The sequence below is a fragment of the Pteronotus mesoamericanus genome, unplaced genomic scaffold (assembly GCF_021234165.1).
Source record: "Pteronotus mesoamericanus isolate MK-2021 breed Mesoamerican mustached bat unplaced genomic scaffold, CSHL_Meso_final contig_90, whole genome shotgun sequence".
Classification (NCBI taxonomy): domain Eukaryota; kingdom Metazoa; phylum Chordata; class Mammalia; order Chiroptera; family Mormoopidae; genus Pteronotus; species Pteronotus mesoamericanus.
In genome coordinates, this window is record NW_026555277.1 from 928,299 (window position 1) to 954,535 (window position 26,237).

General features: G+C 45.7%; 1 protein-coding gene and 1 pseudogene across 1 annotated transcript in view; one reads left to right on the forward strand and one right to left on the reverse strand.

Annotated features, from left to right (window-relative positions):
• DNER (delta/notch like EGF repeat containing) overlaps positions 1 to 26,237 on the forward strand; it is a 250,741-nt gene that overhangs the window by 36,496 nt on the left and 188,008 nt on the right. The window lies entirely within an intron of this gene.
• Positions 20,095 to 22,453, reverse strand: LOC129080785 (heterogeneous nuclear ribonucleoprotein R-like; annotated as a pseudogene).

Consider the following 26,237-nt stretch of genomic DNA (forward strand, 5'->3'; position numbering starts at 1 on the left):
GAATATTTATCTGACACGCACGGCGATTGGAATGAGCTGAGACTGAGATGGAAAGACCCGCCAGCAGGAGGTTGCAGGGGTCATGTCCTCCTGGGCAGGGCCTGGGTTTGCAGAGACGGAGAAGGAAAGGCCTCTGAGCACGGCTGTTAAAAAGAAGAAAGAGCATTTCTGACTGTCAGTCAACCCTCGGTCAACGATGATCCTGGGCTAACAGTGTCAGAAATTCCAACGAGGCCTGTTTTAGTTGGACTTTGAATCGAGCTAGGCATTGCTTTGGTAGATTATATTTAATACTGACTGTGGTAGAAACATTGAACGCTGACTTTGGCATTCTTTGTCACTACTTTAATATCGCATTCTAACTCTTCAAGGCTCCCATTTAATGACATCTTTAAGTATTTTTAAAAAATTACACTGTTGATTATGTATTCTCCCGACGTCAGAGTTTCTCATAGACGCTTTAGAGAATCACTTTAAAAGTGTTAGCTAGTGTGAGTGGCCGTTTCAAATCCCTGTTTTTGGTAGCTTGCCCATTTCCGAGTCCTTTGTGGAGCGATAGCATTGGCCAACTCTGCTTTTCATCTGGATTGAACGTTAGCGGAGTTGGTGACCAGCCTTTGGAACGACGACAGGCTTTCTTGGACTCCCCTGATGCTATGACTTTCTCTCAGAGCCTTCTTTAATTGGTGCCTTAAATTGGACAAGATTTGCTGTCTTGAATTTATCCTCTTAGCTCGATGAGTTTTCTCAGCATCTCCACCTTGGTCGGTCCCCCGTGGCGGCTCCTTTGTCTTCACAGACTCTGAGGCAGACCTAGCTGGCCATGCGCCTCAGCTGCCACAGGTCCTGTGGGAGGAAATCAGCCTTAACGGGGTGCACCTTGCTCAAGAACATGTGAGAACATGTGACTGCGTAAGCTAGTTCTTAGTTCTGGCTCTTCCACAAGGCAAAGGGCCTGGCCTGAAGTTGCTTGGGACTAAAGGAGGGTTGTTTTACTACTTCTCTTGATAAAGAACACCAAAGCTTGCTCAATGGAATAAATAAATAGATTAAATAAATAAGTAAATAAATACATTTTGCACGGGGTCCAATTTAATTTTCCTTTTCATTTCTGTAGAAATTTAGAATTCTATCGTACTTGAGCTGATGGGAGATTAAAGCTGAAGAATTGAACATATGATCATAGGGAGAAAGAATGAGTGGATGTCCTGCAGCTGGTGAGAGCGAGTGAGCGAGCGAGTGAGCAGGCATCCCGCCCCAGCACCAGCGCTTCTTCGTGACCTCGGGCCTGTGTGCTCCGAAGGCGCCTTTTCTTCTTCCCAGGGAAAGGAGTGCAGAAGTCTTTGTGGAATGCCTCGCTTTCGCTTTGGAGGCCAAGTTTTGGGAGGGAAGGCAGTGTGAAATAGACTTATCATGGACTTTGGGATCAAGACCTAGCCCCCTCATCTACCAGCTTCAAGTTGAGTTCCCAAGCTTCTCTGCTCCTGTAGCTACTCGTCTGGTGAATGCTGATGAGCATAACTAACTGGCACTTCTAGGGGGGGGTCCTGCCCAGGGTACTCACCTGCTGGGTTCTGTTCTTGGCCTTGCCCTTCCGGATGTCCTGGATGGTGTGTGTACCTACCAATGTATGCGGCACGGCCCTCAGTGAAAGCTACATTTATGGTAGTGATTTTTCTTTGACTGTTGAAGTTGGGAAAATTGCTCACTCAAAGTACACTTTAAGTGTAGACTGGGAGGAAATTCCTATGCAGTTTGGAATAAATCAGTACTGAACAGAAATCTTTGCAGTTAAAAATAAATGCACGAGATTTTATGAATTCTCTCAATATCAGTGCAAGTCCAGAGCTGAAATGCGAGCAGGGTAATGAAGCCGTTACTGGTACCATGCCAGTTCACTTCAAGGACTTTTTTTTGAATGTCAGGTTCATCTTGGATAGAGGGCAGAGTGCAGATATCTCTATCTGGCCCCATCTCTCGCGGGATCTCTTGGTAATTTTTCCTTTGAGACCACCTGATAGGTGAAGCTGCATTTTAAATAGGCACCAGATAGCAGCCCCTGTCCCCACCTGCACTGCAAATGGACCACAAGATGGATCCACTGTGGACTTCAGGTAGCAGTCATGAAAGCTGACCATTGTGTGTCGCTAAAGAAACGCTGTACACCTATTCTTCTGCTTCCTGTAGCTCCAGGAAGAACGTTAAAAACCCAGTTGTGTTTGTTGGTGTGCCAACACTCTCCTTAAGTTCTAACTCCTCTCTGGAATGAATGGCTCATTCCGCATTACCAGTTAATGTGCTGGATGCATTAGGTAGCAATGGAAGATGCAAACAGAGGGCACTTCTGCTCCACGCAATGTAAATGAGGTTTCATCTCATTGGAATAACTTTTTGGAAATTAAAATCTCTCTTGAGAGATGAATGCTTGATTTTATACTCATTTGGGTTGTCTGTACAGGGTCCAAGTCCATCAGATTATAATTCCCTCAAGAATGCAACCTGCAATCCACGTTGTCTAGATAAGTGACGCCGGGCTTGGCCGTGTGCGCAGGAAGTGAAGGCCAGGCCTGGGATGGAGTCAGGCCACAGAAAAAAATGGACTTTGGAATGATTTTAGTGCATTGGCTTTAAACACTAGGTGAAACCTCTTCTTTGATTAACTCCCAGCATAAAATGGCGCTTTAATTGGGAGAAAGCTTGTGTTGACAAAAATCCCAAATCTATCACATTCTCCTCCACGCTTCCTTTTTTGGTGGATCAAAGATAGCGCTAAGATTTAAACTGTGGTGGATTTTTCCTTTTGCGTTTTTCCTGATAGAGAAAAGAGCACATGGCGGTTGCCTTCAATCCAGATCAATTAATGGAGCATCTCTGTGGGGTAAGGCACTGGGGAGGCTCAGCGTGGCTTTTCCCAGAAGAGAGTCAGGATCCCAGGGTCCTTGAGTTGGAGAGGACTTTAGCAATTTTCCAGTGCGCCCCTCTCATGCAGCAGGCCAATAAACCAAGAACAAGAAGAGGCAGAGCAGACCTGTTCAAGGTCATGGGGAAAGTCAGCCTCAGAGACAGCCAGCGTTCTTATTTCAGTTCAGTCCACTCTCAGTCCATTGGTCTTACTGTTCTCCCACTCCTGACAAGCAGACCTGATTTTGCAAGTTAGTTTGCTTTTGCATCTTCCTTGGCAGGTTTGGAAGCTTGTTTGGGTTTTTGAGCAATCCGCAGATAATGAGGGCTCCGTGGGGTTGCTTATTAGCCTCCGTAGGCTTCCCTTTGTCTGTCATCAAGTGTACCCTCCTGGCCGCGGAGTCCGTGAACTAAGGACAGCCTGCGTCTCTGCTGGGCGGCGTGGCCTTGGCCGCCTTTGCTGTGCTGACTGAAAGTTCTGTCCCGGTTCCTCCAATGACATCGCGCTGTTCTCCAGCCTTCGTCTCCACGTTGAGGGGTAGTATGCTCTTGTAAAATTGACATACGCGTGACCAAATTTCGTGCTGTGGATTATTACAAGTCTTTGGCTCTTAACTGTATGATGCTAAATCAAATATGAATTGAATTTAAAAATCAGTCAAACAGATTATTGGATGTCATAGAGAAGAAAAGCCAGAGTTACTCCATTTCTAGCTTCTGATGTTGGCATTGTGAGGATGCAGCCAACAAATTTCGTTTCTCTATTGACTGTGACCGTGAACCCTGCTGCCAACTAGTCACGAGGTGCGAAGGCATGTCAACCTTCTCAGAGGGGTCACTGTGGAGTGATGGCATCTCAAGGTCCCACATCAGCATTTAATTAAAAGCAGGTTTGCACTGCTGCTGTCTTATATGAGTTGCTCTGATTTGGGGGTTCTTTTTGGTTTGGCTTTATGCTACATTATAAATCAAATGTTTGATTTCTTAACATTTGGTTCTGTTTCATGACTGTCCTTCTTATGAAGTCATGAGTGGGAGTGGGGATGGGGTGCTAGAGAGGTCCTGGGATGGAGAAAAGCAATAAACAAAATAATTAGGGTTTCCAGCAGCATCTTGATGTTAGCTTGTTATTCACCTCCTGTTAAATTATTTTTCAGCCTCTTTGATATTTCATGTTTCACTGGGGACCATGGTGCCGGTCATCTTTCTTGGGGCAGTCCACAAAGAGTTTAATTCTGAATAGCTAAAATCAGATCTCATTTTCTGTTTTTCACAGTGATGATCTTGGAACTTTAGCGTTCATTTCGTGATAGCTCTTGGGTCCTACAGAAAGGCTCAGCACGTCCTATTCTACTGCAATGAATCCTGTGCTGAGTGATCAGCTTTTTTCCCCCCACCCTGATGTACAGGAAATTTGGGGAGACAGTTTTCCACTTTGTACTTGGTTATAAAATCTAGGTAACTGTGGGTATATGAACTGCTCCTCAAAACTACCTCCATAACCACTGTGTCTTGAGCATGAATTAAGGACTTTGTTTCATTCTTTCAAGAAGTATTTACTGTTTGTGGCAATATTCTCCATGCTTTGGATTTATCAGTAAACATAGCAAACAAAAGCCCCTTCCCTGGCAGAACTTATTCGAGCTGGGAGTGGGGATGGGGTGCTAGAGAGGTTCTGGGATGGAGAAAAGCAATAAACAAAATAATTAGGGTTTCCAGCAGCATCTTGATGTTAGCTTGTTATTCTCCTCCTGTTAAATTATTTTTTCTTAATATATTGATATTATGACAGCCGGCAATCTTCAGTAAATGCCACACCAGCAGTTTTAATACATATCTTCTTTTTGGGGATTGAGTTTCTAGAAATTGCAGAACAGAAGTGTAGAGTTTCCCTAGGTCAAGGTTATAGATGTGCCACCTTTCTTCCATCCTCACTTCATTAGGGGACAGAACCAGTCACCTCATGTTAGCTTTTTGCAAATCATCCATAGCTAGCAGAGCTTTAGCTATGTTTTGGAGGAGGTCACCAAGAGGACGTGACCATTGGCTGACCCACGAGCTAGACCCAGGCAACTGGAGGCTCCTTCCCCCTCCTTTGACCTTGTGTGCTGTCTGGAACGTACATCACACCCACTGTTCCCATGGCCAAAGCCATTTCAAGGACGTAGCCTCGAGAGAGTGAGGTGTTATTGAGACCATCTGGACTGAACACCTGACTGGACCGCATTTAGGTCTCTATGTAAGCTTTGCAGATTCTGGGGGTGGGTACAAAGATCTGCTCATCTTGCGGTTGCCCAAAACAAGCCTCGTATACATCCCCATAGTTATTACGCCGGCCATCTACCCATTGGGAGTGCTCTGCCCCTTTCTGGGTCTCCCCTTGCCCTCTGTGCAGAGGGCCAGTTGACAAACCTCTATAAGTGAATGAAGTCATCAGTACCACCTGTACCAGCTGCATTGCACGTTAGGGGGACTCAATTGTATCGTTTTCGTTCATGTCCCTTTCTTCCCACCCATGTGTGTAATGGGACTGCTTTTCCACCAAGCTTGAGGAGCAGAACCTCAGAAAGGCTCCTGTAAACCAGAGGCCAAATTCTCAGTCCCTTAAGGAGCACATTTATAGTCCTTTTACATAAGTCATTCAAAAATGTCAGCTGTGCTAAAAGATGGGTCAGAGCATAGCCCAACCACTTTATTCGAGTCCTGTGTGTGTCTGTTCCTAAGGCACAAGCACACATTTAATAAATAGAGTAAGTTGCAGACATAATATAGTAATCATATTAGTATAGTAATAGTTTAGTAATAGTATATAACGTATTACAGTAACACATATCATATACAACATATACAGTGACATGTAGTATGGGTTGCCCTACTGAACAACAGTAAAATTTCAGCTCTGGAAGGATCATAGAGATTGTTTGAACCAGTTGTTTTAAACCTGAGATCTGTGGCTGCTTTTGAATGTCATTAGGTTTGATCATAAACATCAGTGTTCACGTGGAGACGATCCATAACTTACATTAGAATCTCCAAGTGCTTGTTTAAAAAATGCTTATTGAGACCAGAGCTCAGTGGTAGCAAAATTGAGACTCAGAAAAGTACTGACTTGCACAAGGTCACACAGTGTTTGGCAACCCAGGTCCAAACTACCAATTAGAAATACCTGTGTTGTGGGGAGCTTAAATTAGGCCAAGTGTGTCTGCCCTATATAAATGCCTAATGCTTGTGAATGTGGTGAACTGGGGACTTGCAACTGAATGGGATGGGAAGCTATCCCCTTTGCAAATGTAAGCTGTTAGAGGTTTTAGAATCTTTTGGAAACTTTTAGTAATTTGTGGTGGGTCTTTCGTGAGAGTATTGGAAGGAGTAAACTAATTGTTTTTTGAAAAGGTTAATGGGCTATTGGGATGTAAAGTACCATGTAGGAAATGGAGCAGCCAAAGAACATGGGCAGGACCCATGGACGTGGACAATGGTGGGGGAACTGCCTGAGGGAGTGGGGGGTCCTGGGTGGAGGGGGGCAAAGGGGGAAATCAGGACAAGTGTAATAGCATAATCAATCAAATGTAATTAAAAAAAATAAAAGTTTATTTCAAAATTTAAAAAAAGGTGCATGGCTTAAACAACCTAGTTCCCCTGTGTGGCCCCCCGTTGCCAGTGTTTATTGAAGTCTCATTTGAGAGACCTTGAAAGGACACCCCGCCCTTATCTCAGGACAAAGACGGATGCACTCTTGTTTAGCTGGACACTGCAGGGTGCGTCTGCAGCTCTTCTTCATCAGTGACGGTCGGGCCTCGGTGCTGCAGAATTCTGATAATGACTGTCACTTCTATGTAGGTCACCACATCCTTCAGGACACAATTCAGATGTTGAAAAGTGGGAAGTTAAAAAAAAAAAGATCATATTCTTTCAATGGAAAGCTGGCTGATTTCGTAGCCTCTGTTTTTTTAAGGTCTACCTTTAAACCTTTCATTATAAATCAAATTTTAATGATCTACAATTTGAATGACAGAAGCTGTGTTTATTTTTTTCAAGCTTGATAGCCTTAGAAATCATCCAGAATGTTTGGAATGGTTCCTAAATCTAGAAAAAGAGGGGTCAAGGCAAGATAATGCCTGAATAGATTTTTGGTGTCTGGGCACTGGTCCTTTGAACTGGTTGTCATTCAGAACTGGAGTAAAATACATCTATTTACCCACCGTCTTTGTGATGGGGCAGTTGGAACCCCTCAAAGTACCCCGAAATAACAGGCACATTGTCAGGGCTTTTACAGTCTTACTGAATGAATGAATTCATGCCAAAGGAATGACAATTCATCCTTTGTTTCTGAACAGGTTTTATTACATACAGAGGGGGTGGGGCTCCATCCTTTTTGGCTGCTGCCTTCCTCATGGCTGCAAGGCCAGAGCTCAGCTCCTCTCTCTTCCTCTGGGCATGATGTGTGTTCCCACCCTGTTTGTGATGAACTTCAGGGCCCACTTGTTCCTAGAGACCTTGAGCAGCTCCATGGCGCACCACTCTTAGGCGGCAAAGCCACACACCCCTTGGATCCTGTCCCGCACGCTCTTGGTGTGCTTGCTGAGGTGCCCTTGGCAGTTGTGCCTCGGCTTGCTCACGTTCTTGGTCACCTGTGGCCCTTGTTGAGGTCCCCGGCCATGGGGTAGTGTGGAACCATGGCTGCTGCTCCTCGGTGGCTGCCACGGTGGAAGGGCCAAGTCTTCCTTTTTCATTTGTGTGAATCATTGGAAGAGCGTTCCTGGATTCAAACAGGAGACCACCAGGGAGAGGTCCTGCCTGGGTTGGGCAGTGCGCTCTAAAGGTGCTGCTGTCGTAATGGTGAACCTGAGGCTCCTCACAGGGAAGGGCGTGTGTGTTCACGCCCACATCCAGGACACTGGGAAGCTTGCATCTTCTACCAGAGCAGATGGGACCGCTAGTGCCAGTTGGAGGGCCTGGCTGCTCTGCCATCTTCAGGCAAAATAAAAATAGCTTCACAAGACATTCATGTAAGTTAAGGTCAAGTGAGAGAATGAGAGCAGGGGAAACTGAGTTCAGCCTGACACCTCCGTGCTACAGCCACGTGCTTGTGGAGGTTAGGTTTACCTGACAGTTGAGGCACCCTGAACGTTCCTCCCAACCATAGGGATCTTTCTAGAATTTCAGTTGGGGGGCTGCCTGTGTCTGATTTCAGCAGCATTCTGTTTAATTCCAGTTTAATTCATTGTTTCCTTTTTTCTCTTTTGTCTCCAATAGTTGGCTTAGGGAAATTTTAAGTGTTTCGGAGGCCTGGGAGGAAGAACTGGTTTTTATCCTTTTCCATGAAGTTCCCTTGTAATGTAAGCGTGATGGTCCATTTTATGTGTCAACATGACTGGGCCTAAGGGCTGCCCAGAGAGCTGGTGACGCAGTGTTTCTGGGTGTTTCTGGGAGAGATTAGCATCTGAGTCAGTAACTGAATAATGACCACCCTTACCAACCTGGGCGGGCACCACCTCATCCGCTGAACAGTGCAAACAGGTGGGGGGAGGATGGGTTTGCTCTCTGCTTCAGCCGGGACATCAGCTTCTCCCATCCTCAGACATCTCTCCGTGCTCCTGGTTCTTGGGCCTTTGGTTCTTGGGCCAGAACGTACACCGTTGTCCTCCCCTGCCTTGGCCTCAGGGTGACACTGTGGGCTCCCCTGGTTCTCAGGCCTTCAGCCTCAGACTGAATCACACCGGCTGGCTCTCCTGGGTCCCCAGTTTGCAAATGGCAGATGGGGACCCGTCGGCCTCCATAATCACATGTGCCGATACCGATGATAAACCTCCTCTCATGCATCTCTCTCTCTCTATCCCATTGGTTCTGTTTCTCTGGAGAACCCGGACTGATACAGCAGGCACCCCTCAGAATTGGGGGGGAGTAAGCCTGGCCCTGCCGCCGCACTCTCGAGTTTCTCCCTTGCTCTGAACGCAGGCGAGGTGCCGGCAGCCCCGTGTCTGGACGCCGTTCCCCACCAGGCAGGCGTCTGAGCACCCAGGCCGGAAGGGCCGCTTTGAGAGTCTGGACACGAGGTTGAAAGAAGTCACGTTTTTCAAAGATAATGAATTGTCTAGGTCTTATTTGCCATTATCCTGTCACATAGTAGGTACTAAGCAAACATTTCAATGGCTGTTACTTGGCCATAAAACATCATGGGGGTAAAAATCTTTAGTATCCCAATGACTTATTTTGTTGCTTATTTAATGTAATGTTGAAATTGAGAATCATTGCCTTCATGTTTTTCAGAAAGTAAGTGAACTGCATTATAATTTCATAACCCCGGGACGTCAAGACATTTTAAAAACACATTTGCCAAAATTACACTCCGCCTGCAAGAATTAATGGAGAAGTGCTTAGGTATGATAGAGAGGATGAAGCTGATGATTTTAAGTATTATAAATAGAAGTTTGGATATCAAGGCACTGGAATTATTTTAATTATTGACAAGAAGTTGACTGAGAGGAACAGGTTCCAAGAGCCACATGCCGTTAGCAGCGAGCTTTCCTCTCACTCGTCCTTGAACGCCCAACACTGGCGTCGAGGTTGGCGGTGAGTGGGAGCTCAGCCCATGCTTGGCTGCAGGGCGGAATCCCACCGTGCGCTTTCAGGGCGAAGACCTCCCTTATTCCCAACAACACCATAAGGAAGGGACTGCTTTGACTGTCCGTCTCTTTGGGGACGCCGTGAAGCACAGAGTGATTAAGAGACATGCCCAAGGTAACCCAGCGAGTAATGGACAGAACCTGTATCATTTTTTATAATAATCAGCCTAGGTCGGTTTAATCTGAAAGCTTCTGCTTCCAGCCATGAGGATCCCTGCTTCCCACCAGGCTGCTGGTCACGCACCCGGGCACGGGGTGGCTTTTCGTAGTGACTTGGTGAGTGGCCAGGGTGTCTGCACCGCTCTCCTAGGGCCACAGTAACAAATCACCACACACTTGGTGGCTGAAAGCAGTAGACATTGATTCTTTTAACAGTTCTGGAGGCCAGACGTCAGAATCAAGGAGGGGCTGAGCCACGCTCCCTCCAAACACTCTAGGGCATGGTCCTTCTTTGCCTTTTCCAATTAGGGGCGGTTCTTGGGTTCCTTGGCTTGTGGCAGCAAAACTTAATCTCTGACTTCATAATCACGTGGGTCTTCACCTGGCCCTTCCCGTTTCTGTGTGTCTAAGTCCCCTCCCTGCTTGTCTTCCCTTCCCAGGGTTCGTCGCTGGATTTAGGACTTGCCTTATTCCAGATTATGTCATCTCCAAATCTTTACGTTAATTACATTTGCAAACACCCTTTTTCCACTTAAGGTCCCAGTGGGTAGGTTCTGGGAGTTGGGGCGCACCGCTCTGGGGGGACCGCCACACAGTCTACCACAGCACACCTGTTAGTTCTTTTTACACATCCCAAATAGACCAAGTTACTTTTTTGTGAAGGAACAAAAGTATTCACCAAATGTGCTATTTGCTGTGAATAATGTATTCTTTATCTTATTCATTTAGACCTTCTGAGCTGTCCCTTTGCCTCTACACTCCTGGATTGTAGGCTTGTGAAGACCTTGTGAAATTTCTTTTCCTGAATCTGATCGAGTTGAAAAGGCTATTTTCTCCCTTCCCCCATGAAATTCTTCTAAGATGCTTTTCTGGGCCTAGTTACTAACATTTCATTTCCTGTTCTTACTAGGCTCTCTTTTGATTGCCTTTCTTTTGCTTCTTTTTTCTCTATTGATTTTTTACTTTAAAATTACTTTTGTTATTTATTTACGTATTTGATTCCATTCTTTCTGATTATCCTTGGTTCGGCACGGCCTTGGTGTGTTTGAGTAAAGACTTTGGGTAGCTTTGGGGGTTGTTGTTGATGGTGACTGAGTCTCCACTGTATATTTCAGTGAGTACTACGGCAATTTGGGGGGATTTTCTGGGATTTGGCAGTGCTTTAAAAGCTAGGTTAGTAAATTGTTCATTCTTTTAGGTTTATCTCAGTACCAAGGCGGAAAAGGTTATCTACAAATTGCCCGCTGCTATTTTAATGATGCTTTTGGTACTTTTTTAATATAGTTTTTTCCCCCCCCAAGTAGCGTATGAGATTATGAAATCCACCCTTCTGGTTGGATCAAAATTAAACTTTTCACTTGTGAAAAGTGACATGTTGATATTTTGGTTAATATGACCTCAGTGATGTGTTCAGGCTGAGTTGCAGGTGGCTCCCTAGGACATTCTGATTTGACCTCAAAGATGTGAAATGTGTTAATTCGATGATCGTTTCTGTAGCTAAGAGCTGCTTGGTCTTGTTGTGGGGATTGGAACCTTCTTCTAATCTAAAATCTGAGTCTCGTCTGACACATAAGCTCAGCAGTGCTCTCAGGCCAGAGTGCTGGAAGCCTGAACCATCTTGGGAAAGGGTTCACGAGCCACAACCATTGGGAACAAACCAGGCAAAATATCCCCTCCAGATGGGATTTCCAAAATTACTACTTTTCTCCTTAGGCATTATTATCTTGGGAATAAACACATATTGAAATAAGACCAAACCCTCCCACCTCCTTTGCCTAACCCCTCTCTAAATATGGATTAAAGACAAGCTTGTGAAGCTTCCTTATGATTTTTTAGAATTTTTATTTCTTGGCATTTTCCGTCGTGGCTATGCACACCAAGGATTTTTGACCACTGGCCAGCCCTAACTGCCGCATTTTTCCCCATGTCGTGCATTTCCCCTTTAAATATCCAGAGGGTGTAGGGTTTACAAAGTGCATGTGTGGCTGTGAATGTTAAATCTCGGCATGAAAAGGGAAAGAGGTCCCAGGCTTAGGAGATGGATTTGTGGAAGCTCAGCAAGAGCTGGTCTCGCTCCATTGTCTCCTGCTCGGTGATGGGGGATTTGCTCATAATTTAATGTAAAATAAGCCCTAATTAATATATATTTTTCTCATCAATTTGAGCTGCTCATGTATAGTGGAAAAGGAGTGAAAAAATTGGGATTGGGCAGGGAGCTGTTGGCAAAAGTCACAATTGTCCAGAACCTACCATAGGAGCCTGGTTCCTGTCGTCTTTATGAAAAGAACCCCATAGTGCTGAAGAGCGGAGCCATCCACAGGGAAAGAAACTGTGAAGAATGTGTTTACTTTTTATTTTCAAGGCAATGGCTCAGGAAAAGCAGGCAGCTCCTGGCTAACTTGGGGCCAACGGTTCTTGACTCCCCTAAAACAAACGCCTGAATCTGCCTCTGGCTCTGGGAGCCCGAGAGAGCCAACGCCCTTCCCACTGTTCGCCCTGCGTGGTCTTCCGTCTCGCCCGCCCGCCCGGCTCCAGCAGGACCAGCCGGCAGCTGTCAATCTCTCCTCCCAAGCCTCCCAAAGCCAAAATCGACAAAAGACTTTCTCCAGAAACCTCTGGCCCAGGGCCTAAGTGCTTCTAAGGTACTAGTTACGTGTGAAACCAGTTTTCAGAGTGCAGCGGGGAAGACTGTGGAAGCTAATGGGAAACTCAGCTTAATGGAAAGGCTCACTGCTGTGCCCACGGAGCGGAGGGTCCACATCAGCATGCGGGTGCCCGAGGGGGGAGATCGCGTTCTCACAGATTCGGGGGAGAAGAAAGATCTTGTGTTAAGCAATGGCACTAATCGCCGCCACCCCGCCCGCTCGTTACCATCCTCCCCCGGCCGGCCCGCTCTCGGCTCCCTCCTGCACAACATGAGCAGTTTGCACAGACCCTTGTCCAAACGCTGGGATAAACAGTAGCCTTTGTAGCCGATGAATAAAGCCGCAGCAGGCAAGGAGCTATTTTTAGATGTGCTGAAGGTTCAATGTTGATTACTGTGTTTTCACACCTAAAACACACAAGATGTGAAGCTGAAAAAAAAATTGTTTTATGCCCACATCTGAGCTCATGATCGCTGCTGTCTTTCACATGCTGCTTCCTGCCTGACACTTCCTTCTGTCACTGGAGACGCTGGAAGGACAGCAGGCAGGTCCCCTGTTCATGGCACTTCGTCCACCCTTACCTGATGGCTTTTTATACCAATTATTGCGCTTTTCTTCTATGTCCCTCTTTAACCTAATGGTGAAGAGATTTGTTTACTGTACATCGATGTGCCGTGGCTCATTTCCCTCCATTATGTCCTGATACAGGCATCTGGTGTGCTCGCCATTTCACGTGGAGAACTTCATGTTAGTTGATTTCGCCTGTTATCGCATTTATTCTGCAGAACGGATCTGCAAGGTGGTGGGAACCACGACCCCTTTGCAGGTGAGAAACAAGAGAACGAGGGCTTGGAGAGGCTGAGAAGCCTGCTTAGCCGACCTCGCTAGTCATGGCCGGCTTGAGCCTGAACGCAGGTTTTTCTGATTCAAAACTTCATGCTCGACTCAGGTTTCCTGCTGCCTCTCTCACTGATGTAATTTCAAACTGTTCTTGACTGCAGGGGGTGGGACTCCATTTTTCTTTTGATGTTTCTTTTAACTCTTTGATTCTACCATTAAGTGAATCTCTTTTGAGTACAGTTTTCCTGTTTTGAAATGCTCCAGTAATGACCAGTAATAGTTAGGGTGTCAAATACCTGTCACTTTCCTCTTCTAATTGAGACAGATCCATTATGTTCCCCACTGATTTTCTCTTTTCCACCAGGGTGTCTGATTTAATCGCCCCTCATCATTGTTTTACGCTGAATCTTAAAAGCATTGTGGTTGTTGGCCCTTGGACGCTTGGATTGTTCTGATGGATCATGCAAACTTGCATGTGCTTCTTTGTCTAGCCTTCCTTTGATTGCTTAGTGCTTCCTCATGATCTTGTGTGAAACTCAGGGACTTACTCTGAGATGTCACCTCAAGAAGGTCCTTGAGGTCCCCTTGCCTAATATTGTACTAATTCAGTGTTCGGGCATGAAAGAATCTTCCATCCGATGTATCCTGTCGCAATGTGCTGTCTTTATTCTCATTTACTTCTTATTGAGTTAACCTAAAACAGACCCTGGAGAGCAGCCTAGGGAGGGGCTATCAGCTTGAGATCAGACTGAGAACTGCTCGGGTCCTTCTCTGCCTCCAGCTCCGCGAGGGTGCAGCCCCTCCTGCCATTCTGCTCTCTCTGAGATCCAGAGAATATCTTGAGGCCCTGCAGGGGGCATAAAAGAGGGTGATTCCAGGGCTTGCTCATAGCCAGAGGTTGGGAGAAGACACTCAGTGTCCTCTGAGAACCACAGGAAAACACAGACGATTAGGGCGATTTTCCTCCTGCCTATCTTATCTATCCTCCAAGTCATCTATAACAAGAGTCCTTCAGCTGCAAGCAACAGAAATGACTTTGGGTAATTTGAATGTACAGGACATGGACTGAAGCTGCGGAGCAGCTCACCGCACTGAAGACAAGCTGAGCAATGGACCTTGACAAGAAGAGGAGCCAGGGTGGGTCTGGGAAGCAGGGACAGTCCTTTCCTGGAGCCACCCTTGGGACAATTCAGCCTCTGCCCTCCAGTCACTTGACTCATGACTCAAATTAGAGAGAGGCTGAGTGGCCTGGCTGGGTCAGGGGCCAACATTCTGGGCCAGACTGACAGTCTGCTAAGCCTTCCCCAGGGAAATCTTGGTGCTTTTCTCAGAGAGAAAGGGCATATAGAGGAGAGGCAAGTGAAACCAACGTAAGTCCCCTGCACTCTGTGTTTATCCCAGGCTCCAGAGAGTCTACAGAAAGTGTTTCCCAGCTGTCCACAGCCATGAGTGGTCGGTCCGAGGGCCCTTCAGAACCAACATAAAGAGGCCCCCGGAGAGGAAGGGACCTAGGGGTCGGACACTGCCATGGGAGGCACGCACCAGCGTAGAGGTCAGGGTGGACAGTGGTCGGGTGACTCTGGACAGCCACGGAGAGCCCCTTGAGGCAGAAGAGGGGTACAGATAATGCACATCCCACAGAAGGGAAGCACGCATGCAGGTGACATGTAGGGGCCAATGGGGAGGGGGTTGCTGGAGGATTGGTAACAGGATGAAGGGCTGGGATGTATCAACATCCCCCCAGGACACTAAAATTACCTCCTAAATCTTCCCATGGGCTGTGTCTGTGGGGGTGCAGCCTGCTTTCCAAGATTAATGCTAGGCAGGATTGCCAATAGGGGGCGTACATGGTCACGTGTAACACCCTTCCTTTTTCCTGGGTGATGCTTGTCCTCATTCAACTAGGAGGTGGTGCTCTTTCTGTTGGGTCTCTCGCTGTGTGGGGGTGTAGGGCTCCCCTGGGAGTTAAGCTATTGATTTTGACGCCCTTGCTTAAGAGCAGACATGAGGAGAAAGAGCAGGAAGGGAAAAGTTAAGGACAACTCTCCCTCACTATAGACAGTCCAACAACGGTGTTAGACATTTTCTGTCACCGATTTGTAGGATATAAATATAACCCTCCTGTGATTATCTCAATTTCTGCGGTCCTGGTATAATTCCATGATGCTCTTTGCTAAAATCAATGGTGTGGCAGAGCTGGCTCACACTGGCTTGTGAGTGTGGACCCTGTGTATCTCCTCCCAACTTGGCACTCAGTGACGTAGCCTTGATAGCTGAGAACCGGACGTGGAGGGTGCATTTACACCATGGAAATTGGAAATGCTATAAACCACAAAGTTTTTGTTTTTTGTTTTTCTCAGAGAGTTGCCTGTTAAACAGTTATCCACATTATCACCAAATATATTGCTGTTCCATACCTAATGCTCTCCCTCCTATGGCAGAGGCCATATTTTAATACATAATACCTAATAAGAATGTAAATGTAGAGTTAAGTGTGTTAGGCCCGTTAACCTGCCATTGTTCTCCGGCCTTTACTCACCTCCTCCTCTCTCATGGCCTGTGTTACTGGGAAGGATTACAAGTTTCAGCAACCTGTTCAGTCCAAGGAGTTCAGGACAGCATGTGGTTCAGTCATGGGTTTTGGCCTGCAGCGCAGGTGAGCAGAGACACTGTATCGCGGGGTGAGAGGAAGCCTACTAGTAGTGCAAGCACATTTTCAGCAGAGGGAGGTTTTGCAAATTTATAAACAAGGTGTTTGGAACAGTGAGTATACTTGTAGGAGATGAGTTATTCTGGGGCAAAATGCCCTGTTCAAAGAGACGTCTCTTAGCTCTTGTGTTTGAACCAGAGAGAAATGATGCATTTCTCTGGTCATAGATAATCAGCTCATGTAGAGATGCTGCCCATTTATATCTGTTATAACTTGCTTTTATTATCATGATGACTTTTAGGCTTAAATTCCCAATGCAAGACTAAGAACTGTAACAAGGATTCTTTAGAAAATGAGGTATTCTAAAACATCTAAGGGATTTGATATCTCTGAGGTGAAGTAATGAAAAAAGATACGGAGAAATGGGACAACTACAGAGATTTTGGACAGGTTCTTTACAGCACTTACAAGTAGCGCACACACACACACAAAGTGCTTACCATTATTTCAAGCACCCAAAGGCTTTGCAAAGAGAAAACCCTAGATGCTGAATCAGAATGTGGAACAACTTAAGTGTTGCTCTAAGAATAGAATACGCTTTGCCTTATAGAAAAATTATCTCCACTTAGAGTGAACGGAAGATTCTAAACAGTAGGACTGCTTACCTCCAATGCTAATGCCACGCAATTCAGTTGGCATTTATTGACCATCGACTATGTCCCCCATACTGCATGAGACCCTCAGGACCCACACATGATCCCGACACAGTCCTAGATCCCGGTTGTTAGGGAAACAAGCAAACCAATAAGTGGGAGGAGAAAACTACAAACTCACGAATGAAGGTGAAGAACTCAACGTCCCCCCAGGACACTAAAGTTACCTCCTAAATCTTCCCACGGACATGGTACGTTTCTCTACAGGCCCCTCCTTTTTATATAAAAAGAGCACTGATATTAAATTGCATACTTTTATTTCTTTAATTTTTCTTGTAAATCATGCTCTTTGTGGAACATGAAGAACCTTTAAAGAAATATAAAGACAATTAGTCGCTTGTAATCTCCCATAGATAGTCACATTTTAGGGCATTTCCCTGGAGTATTGTTTCTGTATATATGAATATATTATAGTTTTTAAGTTGCAATCATTCATATACATAATTTGATACTCTACCTTTCCCCTTAAAATTCTCGTGAGCATTTCTGCATATCATTAAATATTGTACAAAAATTTGCTCTTTAATTGTTTTATTGATATTTGTAATCCATTTATCATTTTTTACCTGTTGTTAGACTTTGAGGCTGTTTCTGATTCTTGCTGTTATAACTTATAGATATTTTTGATGTACAAAGCTATAGATATCTTTATATAAAATCATTCTGCATACTTCTGAATGCATTCTTACCATATGGTCTTAGGAATAGAATTACTAAGTCAAGAAATTACAGTCATTGTAATACTTTTGATAAATACTTCCAGATTGCTTTTTACAAGCATTCCCCAGTTTATATTCCCACCTGCAAGGATGTCAATATTCTTAAAATGCACACTTTACTGTTAGTGTAACGGATACAAGCAGGGAACTTGAGTTCTGAAAAAAGTATTTTTCTAGTCATTAGTTTTTATTGAAATGAAATACTGTCCTTGCTGTCCCCCGGCCCAGTTTGCTCCGGCCACCCATCGTTGCCTGTCTTGCTCCCTCCTTACATTCCACTCTCTCTTTATACACCACCCTCTTCAGGAGGCCATTCTGGAACCTTCCGACCACTTCTTACCCTTTTTTATTTTTCTTCTCACGAGCACTGCTTAAGTATGTATCATTGACTTACCCGCTGTCTCCGGCCCTGGCCCGTGGGCTGCGTGAGGGCAGGGAGCTTGCCTGCTTCACTGTGCACCATGCCCAGCACAGAGCGAGTGTCCAGTACACAGGGGTCAAATGGATGCCCCCAAGGTATTTGCACAGTCTGGTTGCTTTTATATTGTGTGTTTTTATTGCCTCACAAAGTGCGAGTGTGATGTTATGTAACAAGCAACTGTCAGATGTTTATTTAGTCCATCCTAGTAGTAAGTTAAAGATGGCTGGCTCAAGCCTTTTCCGCCATAAATTATGTGAACTGCACAATTGCACAGATAAGCATAATGTTCTTGGTTGGCATCAGCAAAATACAGATACAAATTTAGGTCTGTTTGACCTCTCATTTTTCATATCTGGGATTCTGAATTAAACCGGGATAGCATTTATTTCACATTGTAAGCCACCTGTGTTTACAGTGCTTTCCAAAAAAGATTTTGGGGGGGCTATTTTATTACGAATTACAGATTTTTCTTGGAAGTTCAAGCAATAGATTAGTTTGCACTAGTTGGAACTCGTTTAGTCTTCCCAATTTCTTGTGATAATGCCTTAAAATTGGAAGGTGACTGGGATGCCCCTCGGCGGGGATGGTTGGGCTCGGAGCCCCTGGTGGTCAGTAACCGCGGCAGCTTTCCTGGGAGGCATGGCAGGCGGAGGGAGCGGAGAGAGAGGAAGCTGCCTGCAGTTATAGATCCAGGCAGCCACAGAGAGAGGGCTGGGATCCACGTTGCCTGGATTGGTCCACCCTTTGGCCTCCCTGTGAAGTGGCTTAAAAGACTGGATCTCCCCCCATAATTTGTTTCTGGTTGGGGAAGACCACCCTCTTTCCCCAACTGTGGCTTTCCGGACTGTGTCCACGTGCACGTCTGTGCCAGGTCTGGTTGCTCGTGCCCACTGGAGGCCTGCGGAACCGGGCGTGGCGGCACGCTCATCCCTGCTCGAAGCCTTGCCGCAGGAAATATTTTACTGAGTGAGTGTAAGGAGCTCAGGAGTCTTCTGAGGGGCCAGATTAGGTTAATCCTCCACCCGCATTTACGCAGGGGGCCACACTTCCTGATCGTCTCCTGGTGCCTTTTACTTTAAAAGCATCCTGGTTTGGATGATAAATTATATATTTAAATATTGATGACCTCTTGAGGCCACAGTTCGAATTCCATATTCTTTCTTTTTTTAAGTTTCCATATTCCATTTGCTTCCATGCCCCTCCATGGCCTCAGGTAATATATAAGTAATGCTTCGATACACCTGGTCCCACTGAGATCATATTCGTCCAGCCCAGTTCTCTGCATTTAGAGGGCATGGTTATGCTCCAGAGAGGGCTTGGGGTGATGTAGGGAGACACTTTGGATATTACTGCAAAAAATCGATTGAGGAAGATTGGAAGTTCTGTCCCCAGGGAGCCACACGGCTCAGGCAGCTTTTGCACAGTATGCTCATTAGATGGTGGGAGGGTGGTGGTAAAAAAAAAAGTCGAATTCATAGAAACAGAGAAGAATGGTGGTTGCCAGGCGCCAGGGAGAGTGGTCAACAGGTACAAACTTTCAGTTATAAGATGGATAAATTCTGGAGATCTAAAGTATAGCATGGTGACTATAGTTAACAATACTGTATTGTATACTTGAAAGTTGTTACGAGAGAAGATCTTAAGTGTTCTCAGCATCAAAGAAAGAGGTGATAGATGAAGTGATGGGTATGTTAATGAGCTTGATTGTAGTGATCATTTCGCAATGTATACATATGTCAAATCATCACATTGTATACCTTAAATATATACAATTTTTAAAGATTTTTGAGTTTTATTGAAATCTTACATGAATGAAAAATTGGAAACATAATCACATCAAGGAACAAATTGTCACAGCCTTGAAGTTTAAGCCAAACACATTTTGTAGGGCAGATTTCACAAAGGTGTGAAGTTATAACCATTTCAAAACACAGCCTATTTTAGGAATGCAAAACATACAGTCATAGGTTATTTTCAACACAAGAAAACGTAAGTTGGTTTGCTTTAATTTCTTGAAACTGCCGAGACAAAACACTAGCTTGTATTTTTATTTACAGCATACTCCATACTTTTATCTCAAACCCCCAAAATCAAACTGACCAAAGCCAAAGGTTCTGCAAAATCATGATTTAACAGTGTGCACAGCTTATTTTGAAGCTAAAATGAAACCTGAAGCCATGAAAACATAGCAATCCCTAGAATAGGGACCACTGCAAGACCAGCAGTGCCCAACAGCATTTATGGGAAGAGGAAAGAATAAAAAGAACTTGAGTGTGTATAATAGTGATTTCTTTAGCCCAACACAAATGGCAGCAAATTGCTGCTTAAAAATGAGACCGTTAAGCCAATTTGTTTTGAAGACTGTACTAGATCTAGAGCCAGTGGTATCTTGCCAATACCATTTTCAAGCCCTCACTTGTCTATTTCCGCTGTTGCCCATAAGCATCCTGGTAAAATTCCTGGTTTTCATTATTGCAAGCGTAGTTACCAGAATAGTCACCCCCTTGCTGAGGTGGCTGCTGAGCGATAGGTGGGGACCCCCAGTCCTGTTGGTTGTTGGTCCGACGGCGCTTGGAATCAGGTTGGATGTACCCATCTGCCTTTCTCTTGCCTCCTACTTGGCCCCCAAATGGCCCTGAGCTCCACAGGAACCACGGCCCTTCTGCTATTGTGCAGAACCCCCTCTGCCACCCCAGGAGCCTCATGGTGGTCCCAAAGGTGCCCCCTCTGTGAATAGCCAGCTCTGCCTCTCAGAGGTGACGCTCCCCACCCCCTCGGTGGTATTGGACTCCCCCGCCCCGCCCTCCCTCCTCCTCTTCCTCTTCCTCTTACTGCATAGCCATCATCAGAGCCATGGCGGGGGCCCTCATCGGCTCCGCAATAGTCGTGATGATCACGACCATGGTACTCGTCCTGGTGATCGTCACAGCCATAGTGATCTGGGGGGAGCCAGATCCCCCTCCCCCAGCCATGACCCTGGCCTCTAACCGTTTCCCCACGCAGTCCTTCTGGAGGCCCGTCCAGCAGCTTGGCCTTCTTTCTGTTCCTTGTCTGATGGCTTGACTAAGACTTTCAATTTCGTCGTCTTCTATTTCTTTGCCATTCATTCCATCCACGGCCTTAACAGCTGCTCCTCTGTCTCCACAGGGAACAGATGCATGATCTTTCAACTTCTTCACCCTTTCGGGTTTTCCAAATTCAGAAAATGACTTTCCCAGGATTTCTTCCGACACTGTAGTAGCCAGGTTCCTCACAAATGAAACTTGCACCTCAGCCCTGACTTCCGGGTCAGCCCGTTCCGCTGTAGCTCCATTCCGCACACTTTTCCTTTCCACACATCAGCCGGCACCTGGTGTGTGCTCCTGACTAGTGAGCCTCGTAGTCAAGGAAGCAGGACCCCTGATTCTTCTTTTTGTCATCGGGCTGATGATAGAGAATAACAAACCCTCTACAAACCCTCTGTTAAAGCTGTGACTGTACGGAGTTCTTCCAGAATGTTTTCTTTAGTCTTAGTCTTCAGAATTGTTGATCCAACAAAAAACCTCTTGTTTGCAATGCACACTCGGAGGTGTTTCCCAGGGTGAATTTCTTAGCTGTCACTCAGTTGAACAGCTTCCTGGGCAGCTTCATTTCCACAGATGGTGCTAAAAGCGTAGCCCCTGTTCTGACCAGACGGTGGATCCGTCATAAGCCATAGATCTCAAATGGGACCAGGCTTTTCAAAAGGGGACACCAACTCATCCTCATAGAAATCTCTTGGTATTTTACCTCCAGAGACTTCTGTCCCTGGTCTGCATTGCATGCCGGAGTGCACGCTGCTGGTGGGGCCCGCGCTTCGCTGTGCTGTGCTTGTGTATCTGGAGGTGAACCCGTTCTCTCAGGCGAGGTCTGATCTTGGCTTCACCAGGTCCCCTGTCGGCTCTTGCACCTTGCTCCCTGTTTCTCCCTTTGCTTATAGGTATCCTTAACTCCACATAAAAGTGCACTTTTGTTCTGAACACGTGATAAGTCACTTTCCTGGCACTGTTGCAGTGCAGGCAGATCTCCTTCTTCATTAAATTCCCTGAGAGTGTCAATGGCCCTTTCATCAAGATCAGCATAAGCTACCAGTCCTGTCTGAGAGATTTCATCCAGTCTTTCTGCCCCTCCTGCGGGAGGCCCGCCTCTGCCGGTGCCGTGCGGTGCTCCGTGTGCGTTATGCTGGATGTGTCCGTTCGTCCTTCCTCTTCTTCTAACTGCACCGCATCACCCTTCCCCCACTTTAAAGTGGGTAGCCACTTTATTATGCAGCAAAGACAGGGACCTCAGCCAGGCCCACGAGAATCAGTGTGAGGTGCTCTGAAACGACTAGAAATGGCGTGTCCCACCCCTCCCCCAATATATAGAATTTTATTAATCATTTATAATACCATAAACTGGGGAAAAAAAGCCCCGAAGATCACAGGTCTAGGGCCTGATAGTACCTTCATAAATGAGTGTGTGCGCGTGTGCGTATGTGTGTGTGTGTGTGTGCGTGAGAGAGAGAGAGAGAGACAGAGAGACAGAGAGACAGAGAGACTCCTAGATTTCCCATCATAGCTGGAAAACGCTGCTCTTTCACATCTGCACACACAATTGTCCTTCTTGGAGGCTTTTTCTGCCCCTACCCCACTCTGTCGCATATCCATATTCCTTCAGATCTTTCATGTCTGGTTTAGTTTTCTTCTCACCCCTGAGTCACAGTATCTCTGGATTTCATGTCACCCCTTGTGGAAAACTTACCTCACTCTTCAGCCTCATGTGGCCTCCGTCCCTCCAGCTGCTTCTGCCTTCACCTCTGCTCCATTCCAGCCATGCTCGCCCTGGACCACGCCCTCGATAGAGTCAGCCCCGGAACCGTTCCCATCTGGAATCTCCAAGTTCAGGTCCCGCCCGTACCATCGCTGTGCGTCCTCAGCGCCTCACGCACTCCTTCCCACCACACCAGTCCTTCACCTTTCTCAGGACCTCCAGGGCCATCAAGGTTTTGTTTACTCCTACCCAGCCCCTCCTGGACCCAAGACAACTCTTTTCTATCTTCCCTGCCTGCTTGCCAGTTTGGATCCCATGATCCATCGCTTCCCAGTCTCTTGCAAGTGGGCTCAGCAAAACCATAACCCAAGTCTGTCCAGGTACTGACCTCCCTTCCCCCGGATTCAGGCTGTGAAGCTCTGCCAGAGGGAAGCGGCCATCGTCTCGAGACTGGCACTGCTGCGTATTCATGGTCTCTAGTGTCTGCGTGGCCCTTAGCTCCTCCCAGTGAGCCTCCTATGGCTCCAGAGGACTGTCTAGGCCACCCCGTTCCTGGCACGGTCTCAGTTTCATTGTTCCAAGGAAAGTACCACCTCAGGTGCTTAGAGCATGTTTTGTTGTCGTTCTCATTTTCTCCGTGTTAACCGTGATTGAGAAGTAGAGGCAAAGTGAACGGATTTGAAATATTTCCTAATCACAGAAATTATCGTCAGGTGGTCTCCGATGCGCCCATTCTGTGTACGGCACGAATGGAGTAAAAGGTGTTCTGTGAACTTTCGTAAGCACGTTCTTCTCATGTGTCAGCTGATGATAATGTTTTGCACACTATTCACATATCCTTAAATAGTTTGGCAGGTTCTATGTTAATCCTTTCAACAAAGCTACGACTTCCTGAGTGGGAAGTATCATATTGAAATGAAATCTTGCAATATGCAAATCAGAGCTTAGAACTGAAGAGGCAAAGACCTTCCACAATAGAATCAAGTTGCGTTGACCACTTCATGAAGGCACACCTGGGCTGATATTAGCCAGGCTATATATGGCTATATATGTATGGCGCATATATATGGCATATCTATCTATTTTTTCTGTCTTGTAGCCTTTTAAAATAGCATCTACATGGTGCTATAGTTCAATAGGTACTTTGGAAGAGTGAGAAGAATGGGTATCGGGGGCTGGGGGAGGGGCTCTTTCTTTCTCAATGTAATTTTTCTGCAAGGCATCTTTCATAAACATCCGTTGCTAATTGAGAGCCAAGTTCACATGGAGGCTGTCCCTTGGAAGAAGAAGCCAGAGCTTGCAGCCCAGGTTACTCAGTCAGTGAAAATATGCAAGCTCCGTGGTCCTCTGAGCCCAGCGCAGGGCCGGCACGGGGGGCTGCCCTGGAGCACTTTGCCCAGCGTTCCCAGACACTGAGCTCTCATTTCGACATCCTGGCTTCCATCTTTGATGGCCAGTTCCTTGGATTTTATGAGGATTGAACCTGAAGCCCCAATCTTATTGGAGCTTTGCTCTGAGCCACTTTCCAGATATAAATATAAACCCTCAAAGGCTTATTTTTGGTTTTATACCATATGGAGGGATTCCCTTCTGTGTTCTTATTCTTTGACTGTCTTTGACTCTTCAAAGAAGACGTTTCAAAATGTGAAGCACCCTCCGAGTGAAGACAGCCTAAGAGAGTTGGCGCTGTACAAATAAACCCCGTCTCCTCCTTCCTGAACGTGGCTTTCCCATAGGCTTGTCTCGCTTCTGCCTGCTCTCCCCGGAGCCTTTGCTGGTGGTCTGGTCACCAAGGTCCCGGAATTCGGGGTGCGTTAGAACCACGTGGAGAGTGTGTTAAGTGCGGAATGCTAGGATCCCTTCCCATGACTGCCCTTCCGATGGGGCGCAGGCGTCCCCGTGTTCTAGGGACTCCCCAGGTGGCTCTGCTGCGGGTGGGTCACGGTGGTCACAGACACTCTCTGAGAATGCCCTGGGGCAGACGCCTGGGCGCCTGGCCTTCTGGTTTTCAGGGGTTTTTTTGGGTTAGTGACTTAATTGCTTTGGGTTTTATTTTGTCATTCTGTGAAGTGGATTGGCTTAGATGAGTTCACCGACACAACTTTGTAGATGAGCTCTGATTGTTCCAAAGAAATAGCTGGGTGACTAATGATGCCCCCGGACTTACAGTGGCGCTGTGTCCTGATAAACTCATCGTAAGCTGAAAATACTGTAAGTTGAAAATACACCTTAGCTACTGAACATCATACCTTCATTTGGCCTGCCATAAGTGTGCTCAGGACATGATATCCCCCAAAACGCTGGCAACGCAGTACCCTGGGGGGGATTGCTTGTTGACCCCCAGGATCATGCGCATGACTGGGAGCCGCGGCTGGCTGTCCCTGCACAGCATCAGGAGAGAGTATTGCACCACATGTAGCCACCCTGAAATTCAGAGTGTGCTTTCTACTGAGCGTGTATCGGTTTCCCACCATCATGAAGCTCAAAAGTGGTGCTGAACCATTGTAAGTCAGGGCCATCTATATATGGCAAAGAAATGAAAGGGTGTAATTCGTATGAGTACTTTTATTTTATTTTAGACTTTCGGACACAGGTTTAGCAGGCTCCAGTGGATAAATAATTGAAATAATTAGAACAGAAAATATCCCTACATATTCTGTTGGAAACTAAAGTCCTATCACATGGGATGCTACACATTTTTAAAAACTTCTCATTCTACCTTTCTGCTCTTGCACTTTGCATATCAAAATGTGCGGATTGAGACAGAGCTGAGGCATCACCAAGGAGATGCCTTCTGTATGGACATTCAATTGCCCTGCCCCATTTGTTGAAAAGAGAATTGCTTTTCTATTAAACTACCTTGAAACCTTTGCCAAAAATCAATTGACCAAATGTTTGTGTCTATTTCTGGACTCTATGTTTTATTGATCTATTTGTCTGTCGTTAGGCCAGTACTATCCTGCCTTGATTACTGTAGGTAGTCTGTACTGTACTGTAGTTCTGATATCAGATGATGTGAATCCTCTAACTTTGTATTTCCCCCCCCAAAATCAATTGGTTATTTTATTCTTTTATATAATTTCACATACTTTTTAGACTCAGTTTTTCATCTCTAAAATATGCTGCTAGGGTTGTGACTAGGATTGCTTAGAAACCCCTACAATTTACCACTCTATTATGTCAACTTTTGGTTTTAAAGGATTGCTCATAATGTAAGAAAGAGAAATTCTGGTTAGCAAATGTGTACTCTGATAGAAAATAGATAATAAGTTTACATTTCCACTAATATGTCTTATGTGGCATTTATCCTAATTACTATTTCTGTGGTAACAACATTAAATAATTTTCTTAAAGCAATTTAGTAATTTTTGAAGTTAAGTAAAATGTACAAAATAAAAACGATCATATTCTTGTGTTAACCTAAAGGTCAAATAACTCTATGTTTGTTTAAAATAATTGAAAGGATGATGATTGAGCATGATTTTGTCCCTTAAAAGCAGTGGTAAATATTTAACAGCTGAGTTTACAGGAAAAAGAGCCCTGATTTGTAACATTTGCCAATTTCTGTGGTGTAAATACTCCCACTACTGTTGATTTCAAGTTCCCAAGGTGATGTGTCTGAGCTCAGAGCTGGAAAGAGATGTGTCCTATGTGCCCTTACACAGAATTTCCATCACATAGATCCCATAGGTGCAGGTAACTTCAAGAACATAGGTGATAATAACATGTGGTAAAATAATTAGGAAGAGAGGAAGTTTCAGTATTTATTGCCTTTGCTTTTAAAGTAATTTAT